Raw genomic sequence first — 17,235 nt, forward strand, 5'->3', positions numbered from 1 at the left:
CTAACCTCCCTAATTACAAGGTGGTAGCCAAGAAACACTAGGTGGGTTGGACTCACTAAACTGTAAGAAATCCTACACATCAGAGAAGATTGTGTACTAAAAAAAAAACAGAGGAAAAGATATCTTGCTTGTTAACAATGAGAAAGTGGGGGAAGAGCTACTGCGCAGAGAAAGGCTGTGCCTTCAGTAGTAGGGCACAGTACGGGGAGAAAGCAAGGCCCCTGCCCACCAGTGGGAATGTTGTCCTGGGCTGTTTGGCCTAGGAATTCAGCATCACAGCACAGCACAAATCCATATAACCTAGCAAATGTATTAGATGTTAAATTAAACATTACCCAGAGACAGTAAGGTTTTGGGTTTAATCCAATAGCATCTACTTATGCACCCTTATTATTATCATGTTTAGCGCTTTACATATTTTATTTGAGTCTTTCAGGTACAAAATGCAATTTCATATTTCTTTACATGCCAGCTTGGCAACACTTAGCAAGGACATTTCTTCTAAGAGAACAAATTAAAGCAACTTCAAAACAAGCCTGTTATTGCTCAGCAGCCTGGGTCTCTGCCAGCAAGAAACAAATGATGATTATTTAGCTGCAGCAGTGGCAGAGAATAGTAAATTCTCAGAAAACTTCTATTTTTTTAAATTTTTTTTTTCTTTTTCCTTATGGTGTCAGCTCTAACATAAAAGTAAACCAAGGGTAAAGGTGCATGGGTAAAGCTATAAGCATGGCAGGATGCTTACAGGGGAGAGCATAGTGGCCAGGATGATTACATCTCCAAGGCAGTTGGAAAGGCTGGGAAAAATTCAAGGGGAAAGCAATGTGCAGGTGCTGGAAGCAAGCAAAGCCCATCATCCTCTTGTGGGCATCCATCCTGCTCCTCTCCTCCTCATCCTACAGGTGAGCACATGCTTGGCTTGGCAGCACCAAATCAAGGGGGAGGACCCAGTGGTGTGTTATCCATAGGCCTGGACCCCTCCAAACAAATGCCCATATTGATGTAGATCACAAATGAGTAGTTTTCCAGGCAGAAGGATGCTTGCTTAATCTCTAATCCCTGCAGAAGGGCCTGTTTCCTGAGGTGACTGCTAGAACGACCTTTTAATATATGCTATCAGGTTTGCACTATTCTTTCCAAAAAGGCATATGAGGTGAGAGAATGCATTTGAAACACAATGCTAGAGAGATTTAAATCCAAAATTACGGGTTGAGTCAGTAGCCAGAAGTTAATCAGAAAACAAGGGAGCTTGAAGAGCTGAAGGTAGCAAAGTGCTCTGGGGAGGGAAGGAGCAAAACAGAGTTTTGGTGCTTTACTGTTGATATATGTGCTAATTGGTGGCATCCACTTTTTATCTAATCAAGGAAGTGTGTATATGTGCCATAAAAAATAAAAATCAATTGCTCCCTGCTATGACCACAAACACTGAAACACGGTGTGCCGTGGCTGAGCTGAGTCTTTGCTTCCTCCTCTTGGGAATCCCAGAGTAAGGGGAGCAGGCATCCTCCCTAAGAGACTGCTCCCCTCCCCTCAGTATTTCAACCAGAAGAAAATGCAGCAAACATCACTTGCCACCAATAATAATGTCTAAAAGTAGCAATAAGGCCTTTTTTTAAATCCAGAAAGTGCTATATTTGGCTAGAGATAATTTGATGGTAAATTACACTCTGACAAAGAAGAGTTAATCACTGACCTCAAAATTAGCTGTTGCCTAGGTACCCCGGCCAGACTCTGTTGACATTTACATTGTGCAAACAGAATGCAGTACAAAACACTCAGATGTATATTTAGGGTTCTAAAATGGCTGGTTTTCCAAAGTATAATGCAACTGATGGGAATGTGAGTTTAGTGATGGAAATGTTGATGCCACCCGGACATCATTCAGATCATTCTGTGGGTGCTCTTGCAGGAACAGTTCCAGAAGCGTTGTAAAAAGCCCCCAAAACCATGACAATATGTTTTGTTGGGGAGAAGCCCTCCTGGCTAAACGAAGATGCACGGGTAAATCTAGCAGCAACTATTACATGTTGCAAACCTAACTAATGTGGTTAACACAGCTTCTCAGAAGACAGATCACCTTACACAACTTTTTGTTTCCCTCTGTGGTGGGATTAGGCTCCCCCTTTGATGGGATAAACACCTCTCTGTAGAAAAGTACACTTGATTTCTCCAAAGCATGTGGCTTGTCACTGTGTGACATTGCAATGTTAGAGATCTTTGAGACATGGTGTTGAGAAGGCACACAGTGCAGGGGTCAAAACCTACACCAAGTACCGGATCGCACCAAGTAGTGCACAGTGGTGGTAGGGGGGAATCAAAGGCTCTTGCCTTCACTGATGTCTGAATTATTACTTTTTAATAAACCACCCAGTATCAGCAAAACAGGAAATGATAAAGAAAAAGCAAACCCCACCACTGGTAAAGTTCAGAGCCAGCACAAAAATCGGCAGAGCAGGTGGAGAAGGGGCGAGACAAGCTATCACTCTTGGAAGAGCGGGATCCTCTGGTTAAAGGGCTACAACCTGAGCAGATGTATTTCAGTTACAATTAAAGGCAAGGCTCTCCATCTGGAAATAATTCCAAGGAAGTCTTCCTGAAGAATGCAGCCCAATCTAGCAAAGCTGCAAGTCAAAGGAAGAGGTGGCAGTTGACATGGATAACCACTCTTGCATGTAAGTTTTGGATCAGAAATTGCTTTCTTCAAATGGTAATTAGCCATAATTTTAGAAGTATGTGTTAAGCCAGGCTCTGAGGAGTGTGGAGCCATGGGTAGGATTAAATTGGATGAGTGTGCATCGGGGTGGAGGGTCCTTACAACTCTTGAGTTTCTTCACACCTTTCTGCAGGGCTCTGTGTTTTTGCATTAGGGCAATGGTCTCCAGACCTCTTGCAGCAAGGCTTCAGCTGCTTGCCTTCAAAGGATATAGCAGGCTTTTTCCTCCAAATCTTAAGGAATTGTTTCTGGCTTCATTTTTGTTGCTGGCTTCATTTTTTTTATTATTATTATAATCATAATCAAGGTGCTTTCTCACCTTCCTGTCAAGTATCTAAGATGTTGGCCAGCTGTGTCCTCTGAGTTGACAATAGCAAAGGTTTTCCTTTTTTCCCTTTTCATCCCCAAAGGTGGTCCTGACCAGCAGCTCGAGGCTGACATGGCCTCATAGCTGACTGTAAAGGAGGATGTGGCTCATTCATCTTGCTTCATCAATCCCCTGCTGTTACAAGGGACTGAGGGATGTGTGGAGGTCACCGCCACTTACCTCTGCTGAGCAGAGGGTGCAGCGCACAGCGGGGCTCAGACTGCTGGTCCCTCCTAGTCAAAGCACTACGGAAATGAAAAACCAGCAAAGCCAAATGGAACAAGACTGAGCCAGAGCCAAAATGTGTCACACCTGATTGGCCTGAGGCTGACCTAGGGGTTAACTGCATTTTGTGAAGTTTAGAAGCAGGCAACTGGCTCTTTGCAGATCATCTGATTGCCTGGAAGTAGCAATATACCAGGTGCTTCCAGCTCTGCCTCCTGTGTGCCCTCATCGTTTTGAACACTATGATACGGTCTCTGACTCCTCACACCCTGCCTGCAAGTCCACCACAGCATAAGTCAAAGAGAAACCTGGCAGAACTACTCTTCTGTGCGCAATATTTTTCCATTCATATTCCATTCAAACTGCTGCTTACCCTTCAAAGTATGCTCTTGTGGGGCTAGCGAGGCAAGGCGCTGTGTCAGAGCCTTTACAATAAGATTGTAAATAGATTGTAAAGAAAGTAGCAAGCCCAATGTGATGAAGCATGTTTTTGAAAAGGAGTTGATGAAGAACCCCTAAAGACCGAAGCATCTCAAGCACCCTGACTAATGCCTTCTCAACGTGGTGTAGAGGGGGAAGGCAGAGCAGGGAAAACCTGTCACAGGAAAGCTGTCCCTGCAGATACCCCACAGCCAACAGAGTGGCTGCTGGTGTCCCTGTCTCCAGCTCAGGCTGGAGGAGGTGTCCCTGCCTGGGGCAGGTGGCTGCTTGTTGGACGTGGGCCACACCATGCTCAGATTTGGACTAGAAGTCAAAAGAAGGGAAAACAGATCCTTCACCTCGAAGGGCTTTGTAGTCCTGCTGTGACCATGGAAAGGAAGAAAATGTCCCTGAGGTGACCGGTCCATTTCAGCAAGAGGGCTGTAACCTGTACATTGCAGGGAGAGAATTGAATGGCCCTGCTGATGAAGTTATGGGTAAATACTGCTCTCTGTGCTGCAACTAGGGAATGAGGAAGCTGAGGTTGTACTGTGAGACCTCCCAGCCCCTCAGCAAGGCTGGTGGTGGTGGTGGTGGTGGTCAGGACAGAGGGTTCCTCACCACCAGACCTTTTGGACCATGATGCCTCTAAAACAGTGCCCATCAGTGGGGGATGGTTGTGTGCACATTTGCCATCCAACATGGGAACTCTTATTTGAGACCAACAATAGTCCAGGAGCAAACCCCACCTGGCTTGGAGGATCATGACTTTGAGACCCTTAGCTGTCCTGCAAGGCTCTGCTGTTTGGGTGGGTTTTGGGATTTGGGTTTTTTCCTCCGCAAATTGATGAATCACTGCGAGGCTTTGAAGGGGCAGATGCCCTGCACTGCCGGCTCCTGTGGCGCTGCCACATCTCCTTGGAAAACAGCCCCAAGTGCAGGCTGGCATGGCAGGTGGGCATGCTAATGTTAGGTATGAAGAGTGGTTCCTTTAAAGTGGAGAAAAGATCAGTAATTCCTGGTTTGCAGCTCTGGGATTCAGGCACTCCTATTTTTCCCCAGTCTGCTTTGAAAAAGAAAATGTGTTAGAAAATAAGCTCAAAGATCTGCTCCAATGTCAGCCTTATAACCTACCTCTGCTGCACACGCTGGATGCAATTGTGTGTGTTCCCATAGCAACAGGAGGAATTAATTTAATGATATTATTAGGACTTATTTATATGCATGCACACACCTGCACACTGTGCATGCACACATAGAAAAAGAAAATGAGCAAGTCCTACCCTTCAAGAAGATCCCTATGAGAAGTCACTCCTGTACATGAGGTTGACTATGACTGCAAGACCCTGATTTTCACAGTACAGGCACAAACCCAAAAGCTGACCGACCATCCAAAACAAAGTCAGCAGCACAGCCCTATGGCAATGGGGTCCAACCCTGTTTCAGCGATGTAGCTGGGAGCAGGGGCCCCATCGGATGGAGGCTGGAGAACCCCCTCTTGCTGCCCACCCACGGTGCCACCTCTCACCATGCAGGTGGTGCCAGCAGCAGGCAAAATCCTGCTCTACGTGTGCTGCCTGAAGAGGAGCAGATTAGCAATAGCATTTCTGTCCTGTCTGAGTTCCCTCTGTGCTGTGGGAGGATGCTGCACACTGCGCTGCTGTGTTTTGTCTGCTTCATCCCAGTGCTGGTGGCTTTTCGACAACCTTTGTGTCATCAAACTTGAGTCAGAGATTTCCATAAGCCCCGAAGCACTTCTATGTTTATTGCCCTTCTGCTATTCCCAGTTACACATTAGCCAGTAAACTTCAGGTAGAGCTTAGCCTTTCTTTGCTTTGCATGTTAAAACACTGGCACTGTACATTGAAATATCTCACAGAAAGAGCTATTCATTGACAGTAAGGACAACACCATTTATTCTCAGATATCATTCCCTGAGCAAATTGTTGAGTAGCTTTGGTATTTAAACTAAATTGCTCAGAAAACCTTGTTGTGAATTCCTCGTGGGAGTCAAAAGATATAAAAACCCACATACTTTGAAGAACTCTCAAAAAATGATGCTCCCCTATCTATCTGACATTTAAAGAGCTAACATGGCTTTGCTTGTGTTTATTATCTAAGAGCATATAAATGTTTATTTTAAATGTCTGTAAAGTCAGAGTTCTTTTCTAGTTAAAGACATTCTGTAGATCACCAGGATCAGACAACTTGCTAAATTAGTTTGCACTCTCAAGGTGGAAAGATGAATCTTCATTGATTTATCTGGAAATGCCCCAGTACAATTTTAGAGATGAACCACTCCTGAGTTTCCACACAGCCCCCTGCCATGCCCAGATGCTGCCCTGCTACAGGTAGGGGAATACTTCAGGTCTGACTTGAAAAAGACATGAAGCTCATTTTCAGTGGAGCATCCCTTGGTGTGTTTGTAGTGACCTCCTTGAAGCTGGTTTTGAGCTCACATGCAGCGTCCAAACCAAGAACAAGGGCTTTTTTCTGTGTGTGGCACTGATATACTTCTAATGGTGTTTTCTCTATTGGTTATCAGCTGTCCCCAATAATACAGTTAAAACACAATGTTTTTTACTCTACCGAGTAAGTGATCTATTTGATCTAATCACTCATGGGGCACACACCTTTACTGGGTATCTGAATGTTACCAGAGTTGCTGGTCCAACAATGCTCTCATGGGTTGCACAAGATGCCTCCATTTCTAACCACCCAAATTCACTTTTATTCCTCTCTCATGCAGCACCAGGGACCTTTAGAAAATCCTGGCAGTGAACAGCTGAGCAGCTGGAGAGGTGAACACAGCTGCTGAGTGAGGGGGAGAACTTCATGCAAAGGTGACTGGCACAGAAAAACTTCCATTTCCTTGGAGACATGGGCTGTTACCCCTTGGACCTCTCCAAATGCAGGAGCTGCAGCTCAGCAGCCTGTTGTGGATGGACAGCCATTGCCAGAAGTGCAGTCGTACACAGGGAGTTAATCCTTTCCTAACGCTGTATTTCTTCGGTATGTAACAGAGGACAGGAAACAGCAATGGGAGCAGCTGGCTCTGGAGTTTTCTCCCCCACTGCCCTCACCATGGCAGGGGTTGCCTGTGCTGTGCTGCCACTGTGTTTTCAAGGAATTGCCTGAAATTCCTTTATGGGGATGACTTGATCTCCAGCCAGGCGGCAGCAAACCAAGAGACAGCAAACCCCCATGGTTAGCAGCAATCAGCAGGGCAGAGGCAGGTAGATGGCAAGAATTACAGCTACAGAAAGAAATGCTGTTCTCTGCTCTTGATGAATATGAGGCAGTAGGTGAGATGGCAAGAGAAGATGGGGAGGGTGTTGTAGGACACAGGCCCTTGCCCGGTGGCAAGACCCCTGGCCCGGTGGCTGAGATTTGGCACAACCGGGTCTGGGGTTTTACTCTCAGGATGCAGTCTCACGGACAGAAGGGACAAGTTTCTCCCAGGTGGAAGGTGATTTTGCACTGAAATATGCTTTGGTATGACCTTTCTCTGGTCACAACCTGGCGTTCAGTGCACCAGCAACACAGCTGGCATGCCTGTGGCTTGCAGGGAGCCTCCATGCCCAGTGACAGCAATGACCGATACGAAGACAGGTCTTAAATAAAGGGTGTTTAACTGAGGGGCTGGGCATTTCAGTGAACGAGGCATGGCCTGGGAGGCTATGGCTCCTGGCTAATGGCACTGGCAAGCCAAAAATCCCTCTGCACTGAGCTGAGAGACAGGGCTGGGCCTCCCACCTGCCAAGCAAGTCGGCTGTGTGTCTCATGGAAGCAAGATGAATTATAACAAGGAACAGCTCGCTCCTGCCCATGGAAAGCAAAAGGCTGAGAAGGAAATGTGTAAGAGCAGCCTCTCTGCACTGATTTCTCTGGGAGGATTGTACAGAAGGGCTCTGCGGGTGTTGGATGCCCTACGACCTCTTTATAACCATGCTTCCCTGCAGCAGAGAACTGGCCCCAGCAGCACCAGAGCAACCATGTGGCAAAGGCAGCCCTCCCGCTGCCTGCTCTGGACCTCACGCGGCTCCAAGCTCCCATGAATCACACCTTGGCTGTTTGCAAAGCTCTGCAGAAATGCAGGCTTTGAAAGCTTTCAGCTCAAGAAATCCCGATTATTCCTGATCATTTTGGGATTGTGGGGAAGGAAGGAGGGACGTGGGATGAAAGCGAGCACCCAAGAGCCTTCACAGAAAAACACTGCCATACCAGTAGGACGCGCACACAGGTACTTCTGCCTTAATTGCACTGTGATGCTGCAGACTTTAAATCTCTGAACCACTTGTGGTTTTAAAGCTTCAGCCTGCAGATTACAGACCAAGCAGCATTGATAAACTGTTCCTGGTGAGTGAAATGGTGGCCATACATGTTTAAACACGGCAGCAGACCCAAGATCATCAGGTTTGCAGGTCTGCACCATGGATGCCAGATATCCAAGCAACTACACAAAGCACAGGGGACAGACTTTCTGGGATGTAGCTAAACCAGTGCAGCTTTTCAGTGGGCTTTAGTCTTGCTGCATGACATGGTCACTGAGTGGGGTAGCACAGGCTGCACTAGGAGGAGAGAGCTGCAAATCCTCACTGAAGAGCACATGAGAGAAATCAGCCTGTCCCAGCCATGGCTGCTACACCCTCGTCTTGTGAGAGCAGGAAGTCAGGATGCTGATGCAAAAAAAAAAGAGGAACCATCTTCATCAAAGCATCAAATTTCCCTTAATTTTGGTCTCTTTCCCAACCTGCTGTTATCTCTTTCATCCTGTCTAAATTGAGATTTCATACTTGGAATTCATCCATGCTCTGAAAATATCTGAATTCAGAGAGAAAAGCAATGGATGAGTCACCAAAAATCCAACCTGATGAATTTAAGAATGCATTTTAATTGCAGTTAGCACAAATGTAATGGTACCTACAGTGCCTTTCATTACAGTCATTTATTTTTAGCACCAAAACCCAACAAAATATACCTTATTTTGGAGTACTTGACTGTTAGCATATGCAAGATTCAAATGGGAGAGCGAACTGTAGCCATCATGATGTAGTCAATGATACTGTTGTTTCCTAGATGCGGCTGGGTCTTGCAAGGACACAGGTGGGACACCTGAAAAACGCAAACAATTGTTTTGCTGGGGGTCAAGAACTGAGGTCGTCATTGCTCAGAAATGAACTCGGTTCCTGGTGAATAGGAGGCAGCATGGAGTGAAAAGGCAAAACTGCTGAGTTTTAAAAAGCTGTTTGCAGGTCACTTTTAAAAAACAGCTCTGGTCATGCCTATTTCCAAAAATCTACTTTTGAACCTGATGGCTTAGCAAATAATTGTCTCATATCGAATATCCCTTTCAAAGCCTTAATGTTGGAACAGGCACATGCTGATATGGCTGAATATAAACACTTAAATAAAGGTTATTATTTCCAGGTCTGTGGAAAAAAATGCAGCAATAGGGCAGCTGGGCTCAAAAGATGCTGAATAAACTTATTAAATGCTGATTCTGGTCATCTGTTCCCCTCTCTTAGACTGCTGCAAGCCGGTGAATCACTCCCTGCTCCAACAGTGCTGACAGCACCTTCCTCGACAGCCCTTTAGGGGCAACTGTGCCTCATTTTTGGGGGTGCCAGTGCACCCCCTTCTCTGCTTACAGTACCAGGACACCACTTTAAGCACCTGGTTTCAAAATCCATTCACATAGTCATCTTGGAGAAACCAGGCTTTTATGGTCTAGGCCCTCACTTTAATGCAGGTGAAGTTTTGATCTTTTCCTTGATCTCCTGTTAGGAAATTAAACCCCCCCTGATATTGTCCTTCTGTGTATTTAGTGCAGTCAGCAGCAGCTGCAGAGTTTCTTTTGATGCCTCTGTCATTTCAAGCTACTGCTATACACTGTACATTGCATTGAACACCTCTGAGGTCTTCACGTGGTGGTGCTCCTGGCTCTTCACCTGGAAAATCACCCCGAGAAACACATGCGTAGCAGAGAACCCAGCTGGTGCCGAGTGCAGCTACTCTATAACCTGGACATTTCTTCTGATGGCCAAATAGTTCAGTTCCCTTCTTCCGTCTAAACAAGATTCAGGCCTGTAATTTGGATCTTTGAGGTTCAGATAGATTTTGGACTTCTCTGTAGTCACCTTCACATTACTTTCAGTCAGTTTGTACCGTAGCTCTTCAACCTACCCTATGAATAATGTATGAGTGTATACACTGCTTTCAGTCACGGCTACAGTCTGTTAAATACATGCCAAAGGGGAGCCTACTCCATTGAAATCAGTATGATTGCTAGGACATAGAGGTGGTCAAAGGAGGATAAAAGTGATAGAAGTACCCCTCCAAGGTGTTACCATTTCCTGTCAGCTGGTTTCATTCTCTCCCCTCCATTGCATTGTTTTAAATAGTTGTGACTGAAGGACATAGCTGAGTTCCTTCCCTCCCAGCGCCGTGTCTGGCAGTGAGGAGAGGGAAGGGCTCAGCCTAGCAAGCTGCCAATGCCCTCACCCTCCAGCAGTAAGTACTTAAATACATGTTTCTTTGTAAGTATTTAAGCAGTACCATTGACAGAAAGCCCATAGTGAGAAGCCCTCAGGATCCTAATCAAGGCTAAGTGACATGTGTGAGATCTTAAAATACCTTTGTTTTGTATTACCAGCAATGATATGAGAATTGCCCAAATGAACAAACAAAACCGTCCTATTGAACGGCTACCCATCTTGCTTCTCTCTTAGGTGGGCTAGGGCAAACAATATGAGTTATCCAGTTTGGGTTATGATTATATTAATATATAAACCCCATTATATTATGTTGGGTTATGCTATATATTTTATATAATGTGTGTACTGTAGATAATATTGTATATATATTTTATAATATATTTTATACATATGCTGTTGTTCTCATGCTGTGCCTTCAGTGTATGTTACTGTCTTCTATACAGCAGACAGGGTCAAAATTTCTTGCTTCTTGCCACGAAAAATTTTAGCCTGAACACATGAAGTTCAACAGAGTCATAACAACCAAAACCAGGATTCTGGAAATGGTCAGGGAAGCGTAGTGGATGTCATTGTCCCCTGTGTTACTGCTGAGAAAAGAGCTGGAAACAGAACTGCAGTTTGAGATGCATGTGTCTCTAAGTGTTCCATAAATGTGCATGATTCCTGGAATACATTTCAGAGGAAAATGCATAGGGGCTACAATGGGCTGCATGCTCTAGTAATTATTATGCCTGTGGGCACCATCTATGGTGTATGATGGACAATGTGTCACAGATTGTGCAGGATAAACACTCTCAGTTAGGCATATTTTTCAGCTTAAAATCCGTGAAAGGTAAGCCAGGTCACTCAAAATTCAAGCCAAACGCAAATCAGTGCTTTCCTACTGAGTAAACTTAAAAAAAAAATGTTAATTTCTGCCATTAACTGTTGATGATTCATCCTCATCCTGGACTTTTTCACCCTGGGTTTTACTGACATTTTCCACTGTGATGGGTTGACCATGGCTGGACACCAGGTGCCCACCAAAGCTGCTCTGTCACTGCCCTCGTCAGCTGGACAGGGGAGAGAAAATATAACAAAAGGCTCAGGGATCAAGGACAGGGGGAGATCACTCAGTTACTATCAGAGGCAAAACAGACTCAACCTGAGGAAAAATAATTTAGTACAGTCAAATCAGAGTAAAGCTGCTCCTTCCCCCTCAGGGGGAGGACTCCTGACACTCTTCCTCTGCTCCAGTGTGGGGTCCCTTACACAAGAGACAGTTCTACACAAATTACTCCAATGTGAGTCCTTCCCATGGGCTGCAATTCTTCATGAACTGCTCCAGTGTGGGTCCCTTCCACAGGGTCACAAGTCCTGCAGCAAACCTGCTCCAATGTGGGTCCCCCTTATGGCCACAGGTCCTGCCAGGAGCCTCCTCCAGCACAGGCTTCCCCTGGGGTCACATCCTCCTTCAGGCATCCTCCTGCCCCATAGTGGGGTCCTCTATGGGCTGCAGGTTGATATCTGCTCCACCATGGACCTCCATGGGCTGCAGGGGAATCTCTGCTCCTGCACCTGGAGCACCTCCTGCCCTCCTTCAGCACTGACCTTGGGGTCTGCAGGGCTGTTGCTCTCATGTGTTCTCCCTCCTCTCTCCGGCTGCAATTGCTCCTGCACAGTAACTTTTCCCCCTTCTTAATTATGTTACCTCAGAGATGCTACCACTGTCACTGTTGGGCTCAGTCTTGACCAGCATCAGGTTTGTGTTGGAGCTGGCTGACACTGGCTCTATCAGACACGGGGAAAGCTTCTGGCAGCTTCTAACAGAAGCCACCTGTGTAGCCCCCCAGCTACCAAAACCTTGCTATGCAAACCCAATACATCCACAATGGCCTTTGTCTGGTTGTGGCTAGGCCAACACTGCCTCTGTTCATTGAAACTATTTGTTAAATTATTAAACAAACCCAATATTCTCTGTGATTTCAAAGTTACTAGAAGTCCACTTATCTAAGCAGACTGGCCTTCAGTGGTAATGGAACTAACTCCTGTTCAGAAAAATATACCCCCTCTTTTCCTGAAGTTAATGATTTTCTTCTCAGATCAATGTAGGTTTTATTGAACCCTGCTCTGAGAGCAAGTTAAGTAAGTTCCTTATTGCTTCAGCAGAAAGTTATTTATTTCATGCCTGATAAGACTGAGCCTTGACTCATTCAACTCAAAAAATGCAGTGTTCCTGTAGTGTTCTAGTTAATGGTTGAGTAGGAAGAAATCAGAAATTTCATTTCCAAATCCATCCTGGAATCCCCATCAATCTAAATACAAAAGCCATTAGCAACAGCCACCTAAACCTAGACTGCCTAACTATGAGCTAGAGATCACACTACTTGTCTCCTTCCCCTGTGCCCTCTTACAGATCAGATACACCAGTGTGCCCCATCATTTGCCTACCCTGTCAGCACACTTTGGGTGAGGGATGCCAGGGGCCGGCACTGCTTGACAGGGATGTAGAGAATAGCAGGGAGATGTTAGGACAAAAGAGTATAAATATGAGTGAAAGCACTTGGGTTGTTAACACAGGCAGATGAGAGGAAGCTGTGGTGAAAAAAAAGGATGGGGAGAACAATTACACCGCATTCCCACCAGAACCTGAAATAAACACGGGCTTCCTCAGACTTTGTGCCCTGTGCCAGAGGATGCCAGGGAAACATCTATTGCCCCATCCCTGGCAGTGTTCAAGGCCAGGTTGGACGGGGCTTTGAGCAACCAGCTCTAGTGGAAGGTGGCCCTGCCCATGGCAGAGGGGTTGGAACTAAATGATCTTTAAGGTCCCTTCCAACCCAAATCATTCTATGATTCTATGATTTCACTCTCACCTTGTAGTTAGTTGGCACAGAAGGTCACAACTTGCAGCGCTATTGGTTGCTGTGTGGTCTGAAGGCATAAAGGCCAGGGCCATGGACCACCTGAACAGCGTATCAAAATTGCACTGTTTGAGAGTTAACAAAATTGTTGACTGAGTGAGAACATGAGCAAAAGTATTAATTACATCCAAATATCAAAGCATGCCAATTTCTTTACAGGGTTGTTTGTGGTTACTCCTCAATTAGAAGCTGGAAAGCATCTTATTCTTATGAAGAATGCATGTGTATCTTTCCTCATGGCACTTACATTGAGGATAAACATTTTTCAGAGGATTTACAGACTGATCTAATAATCAGCTCAAGTTAAACAGTTCCTTTGAGAAAACTCATACTGTACCAAACACTTTGTAGTACTGACAGTGTTTTAATGATATTTTTAGTTTGCACTGGAAAACTTATCCTCTAACAAAACATAAAACTGTTCAGCTTCAGGGGATTCTGTGGAAAAAGCAATGCTCTTTCAAAATGCTTCATGCTTTCTGCCTCCTGCTGTGATTGAAACCCAAGCCAGCCCAAGCTGGTCCATCTCCACTGCATGTGCCTATGCGTTGACATACAGCCATGAAGATATGTTCAGTCTGAAACACATCCATGCAGTTGAGAAGAGAGGTGACAGCCTGTGGAGAGCAAGGGAAGTGTGTTAACTGCCTTTATGAAATGCGGCCTTTATTTTTGCATTCATATCTAATAGACAAATCACTGAGCCTCTGCTGAGGAAAAAATAAACATTTAATAAATGGCAGCATGGAGGAGATGAGTGGTGGTGATTAAAACAGATCAGGAGATTCAGTGGCCTGTGGAACATACACTCTACTGAACATCTGAAAACAGAATACATGAAGTAGGTAAGGGGCCAGGTGGTATTTATATGGCAGATCATAGAATAGTTAGGGTTGGAAAGGACCTTAAGATCATCTAGTTCCAATCCCCCTGCCATGGGCAGGGACACCTCACACTAAACCATGTCACCCAAGGCTTCGTCCAACCTGGCCTTGAACACCACCAGGGATGGAGCATTCACAACTTCCCTGGGCAACCCATTCCAGTGCCTCACCACCCTCACAGTAAAGAATTTCTTCCTTATATCCAATCTAAACTTCCCCTGTTTAAGTTTTAACCTGTTAGCCCTTGTCCTGTCATTACAGTCCCTAATGAATAGTCCATCCCCAGTATCCCTATAGCCCCCCTTCAGATACTGGAAGGCTGCTATGAGGTCTCCATGCAGCCTTCTCTTCTCTAGGCTGAACAGCCTGGGGAAGATAAGTGAAGATTACCAATTGTGACCAATTACTTCTGACCAAGGCAGCAGGTAGCCTCATCTTCAGGCTGCAGACTTCATTGTGCTTTGGGCAGAGTGAAGCTCCCCCACGTTTCACTTTTGCTCCACAGGCTGCAGTGAAAACTAACACTACTCAAACCCAGCCTTTGAAGGAAAAGTACTTAATGAGTGGGAAGTGGATGGGTCTGCAGAGTCTTTAATGGTATAAATGTTACTGGAAAAGCCATTCCATAACACAGCGTTCATCAGAGATCCAAGCCAAGACAGCAGATGGAGAACATGCTGGAATCATGCAGAGAAGCAGAGCTATGCTTTGAGAGTCTCAGAGGAGTCAAGGAGAGCTGGCTCCTGGACAAGGCTCCTGATGTGGGTAGAGCTGACCATAACCCATCAGTGATGGAGACATAGACAAGCCCTGCTTTGGTCAAGCCACTGATGACTGACGAGCTCTGCTGAACCAGACCATCCCATTCTGTGCCCTGGCTGGCCATAGATCAGAAGTCCTATCTACTCCTGACCACACAGGTAGCCCTGAAGTAGTATATGCCCTTTTTTTTTTTAGAGAAGCATTGTACCAGAGGTGTACCTATGTGTGTGAGTGGTTGAGACACCCATTAAAGCCATAAAACCATTTTGTAAGGAATCAATTGTTGACTACAATGTTATAGCTCTGGTCACTTATCTCACAGCTCTGCCAGGTTTTATAAAGGCTGCCAAGGAAGTCATCTAATTTTACCTTTTAATTGCAGGTATCTTGGCTAAGCCAGTTGTATAGGTTCCTCTGAGGTGGCACAACGGGGAGAAACAAGCACCTGCACAGGGACGACTACTCTAAGACAGGTTAGCTGGCTCACCACTGGAAGCCCTCCTCTCTGTTTACAGCCTACCTGGATCTGAAGCTACTGACATCAGGTAAGACAGGTTTCCTGCAGACCAACCTGCACCTTCAGAAAGCTGCTCTACAGGTTTCATGCGACACACAGCAAGACATGCCTGCTAAGTCAAAATAGGGTGTCTGGTACACAGCCTCCTCTCCTATGACACCTCTTAAGCGGAGAGCAGAGTAGATGAGCCCAAGGCCTCAGTGGTAGCCCTGTGCTGCACTGTTGGTTACAACAGCAAGTCCCTGAGGCCATTGCACAGGACAGCTGGAGACACTTGTTAATGAGAATGCCAGTACACTGAGAGGGACAAAAGTGACCTTTGGAAATTCAAATTAGGCTTGGCACGTGTATCCTCCGAACAACTGCTGTGACTCCCGTCAGGGTTCATGTGGGTATGGAGTATGTCTCAAGTGCAGGCTTGCTGCTTGTTTCACACGTGTTACAATCCAGCCTCCTCCCCACCACGGCAGCGCAAGCCCTTGGCTCCACGTGTCCTGGTACATGTTGGACCCATGCTCACACACCCAGCTGGGGCTCTGTGACACGGCGCGTTCCAGCTTTGTAATGTCAACCTGCCCGCTTGCCTGACAACGTGAAAGCAAACGATGTGCATGTGCTCAGGCTCATGCACAGCAATTCCGCAGATCCTAGCAACTAAATTATGGCCTCCCCACAGATCTGCTCTTCCTGTTGTTGTTCAAATAAACCTCACTGAGGTCCAACCCCCTATTTTCACTCAGACTACCGTAGCTCTTCTCATACTTGCCTTTTTCCTTTTCCCCTTGCCTCACTAAGATGCGAGCTCCTGCTCACTCTTGGTAAGGGACTGTGGTTTATGTGGAGAAAAGGGAGAACAAAAGGAAAAATACCTGAAAAGCTCACTTAGGTCATGCTGTGGAAAGGTCATGAAAGTTCTAGGGAAAAAGGGTTTCTCTACCAGATGACAGGGATGTTGATTTTGGCTGGGATAGAGTTGATTTTCTTCACAGTACCTAGAGAAGGGGGCCATGTTTTGGATGTGTGCTAGAAACAGTGCTGGTAACACAGGGATGTTTTAGTTACTGCTGAGCAGTGCTTACTCTGCTACTCACACCACTCCATCAGTGAGTAGGCTGGGGTTGCACAAAAGGTTTGAAGGGGACACAGCCAGGACAGGTGACTCACTGATGGCAGGTTTAAAGAAACTTCCAGCAAAATCTCAGGTCTGAATGATTTTGGATTTTGGATATAAAGTGGCTGTATGTGTGGAGAATATTGGAACTTCAGGGGGATTTTGAGCATCAGCACTTTTGCAAAACCAGCTCAACACACAATGCTGCTAACTACACCTGGATGCCTGAATTTGGAAGGAAATATCTGCGGTAGGCATAAAATACTGCCACCTCTATGAACCTGACATAGCATATAAGCTGTTGCCTGTTACCTTAATAGCGCCTTAGTGCAGGACAATGTATGTGGATGATGGGATCCCACTTTCTGCGTCACAGAAAGAATGGCTCCTGATGCAGTGTTAATGTGTTAAAAGTAACATGTTGCTTATCTTAAGAAGAATAAATAACACAGCCTGTAAGCTGCTTTTCCTTGCGTCCCAGAGACATTTTAACCCTACTTTGTCAAGATACCCGAGATATGGTAACACATGCTTTAAGGAACGGATTCAGATCAGTATTCTCTGAAAGCACTCAGATGAAGGTAATCAGTCCCTGATTTTAAGTATGTGAATCTGCTTTTCAACCTGAGGTTTTACTCACACAAGTCAATGTGTTAACACCCATCTCCCAAAGCCAACAAACATCCTGATTATATTCCAGGATTAAGAGAGCGGGTATAATCAGACAGTAACTTCATCAGCATTATTTTCCTTCTTTGAGAAATAATGGAATCCTCCCTGCTGTAACCAGCACACCAGGAGAGCTGTGTGTGCAAGGTGTCCTCTGTGTCCCCCCC

This window comes from Pezoporus occidentalis, unplaced genomic scaffold (assembly GCF_034315485.1).
Source record: "Pezoporus occidentalis ecotype Australia unplaced genomic scaffold, CSIRO_AGI_Poc_V1 ctg39, whole genome shotgun sequence".
Taxonomy (NCBI): domain Eukaryota; kingdom Metazoa; phylum Chordata; class Aves; order Psittaciformes; family Psittacidae; genus Pezoporus; species Pezoporus occidentalis.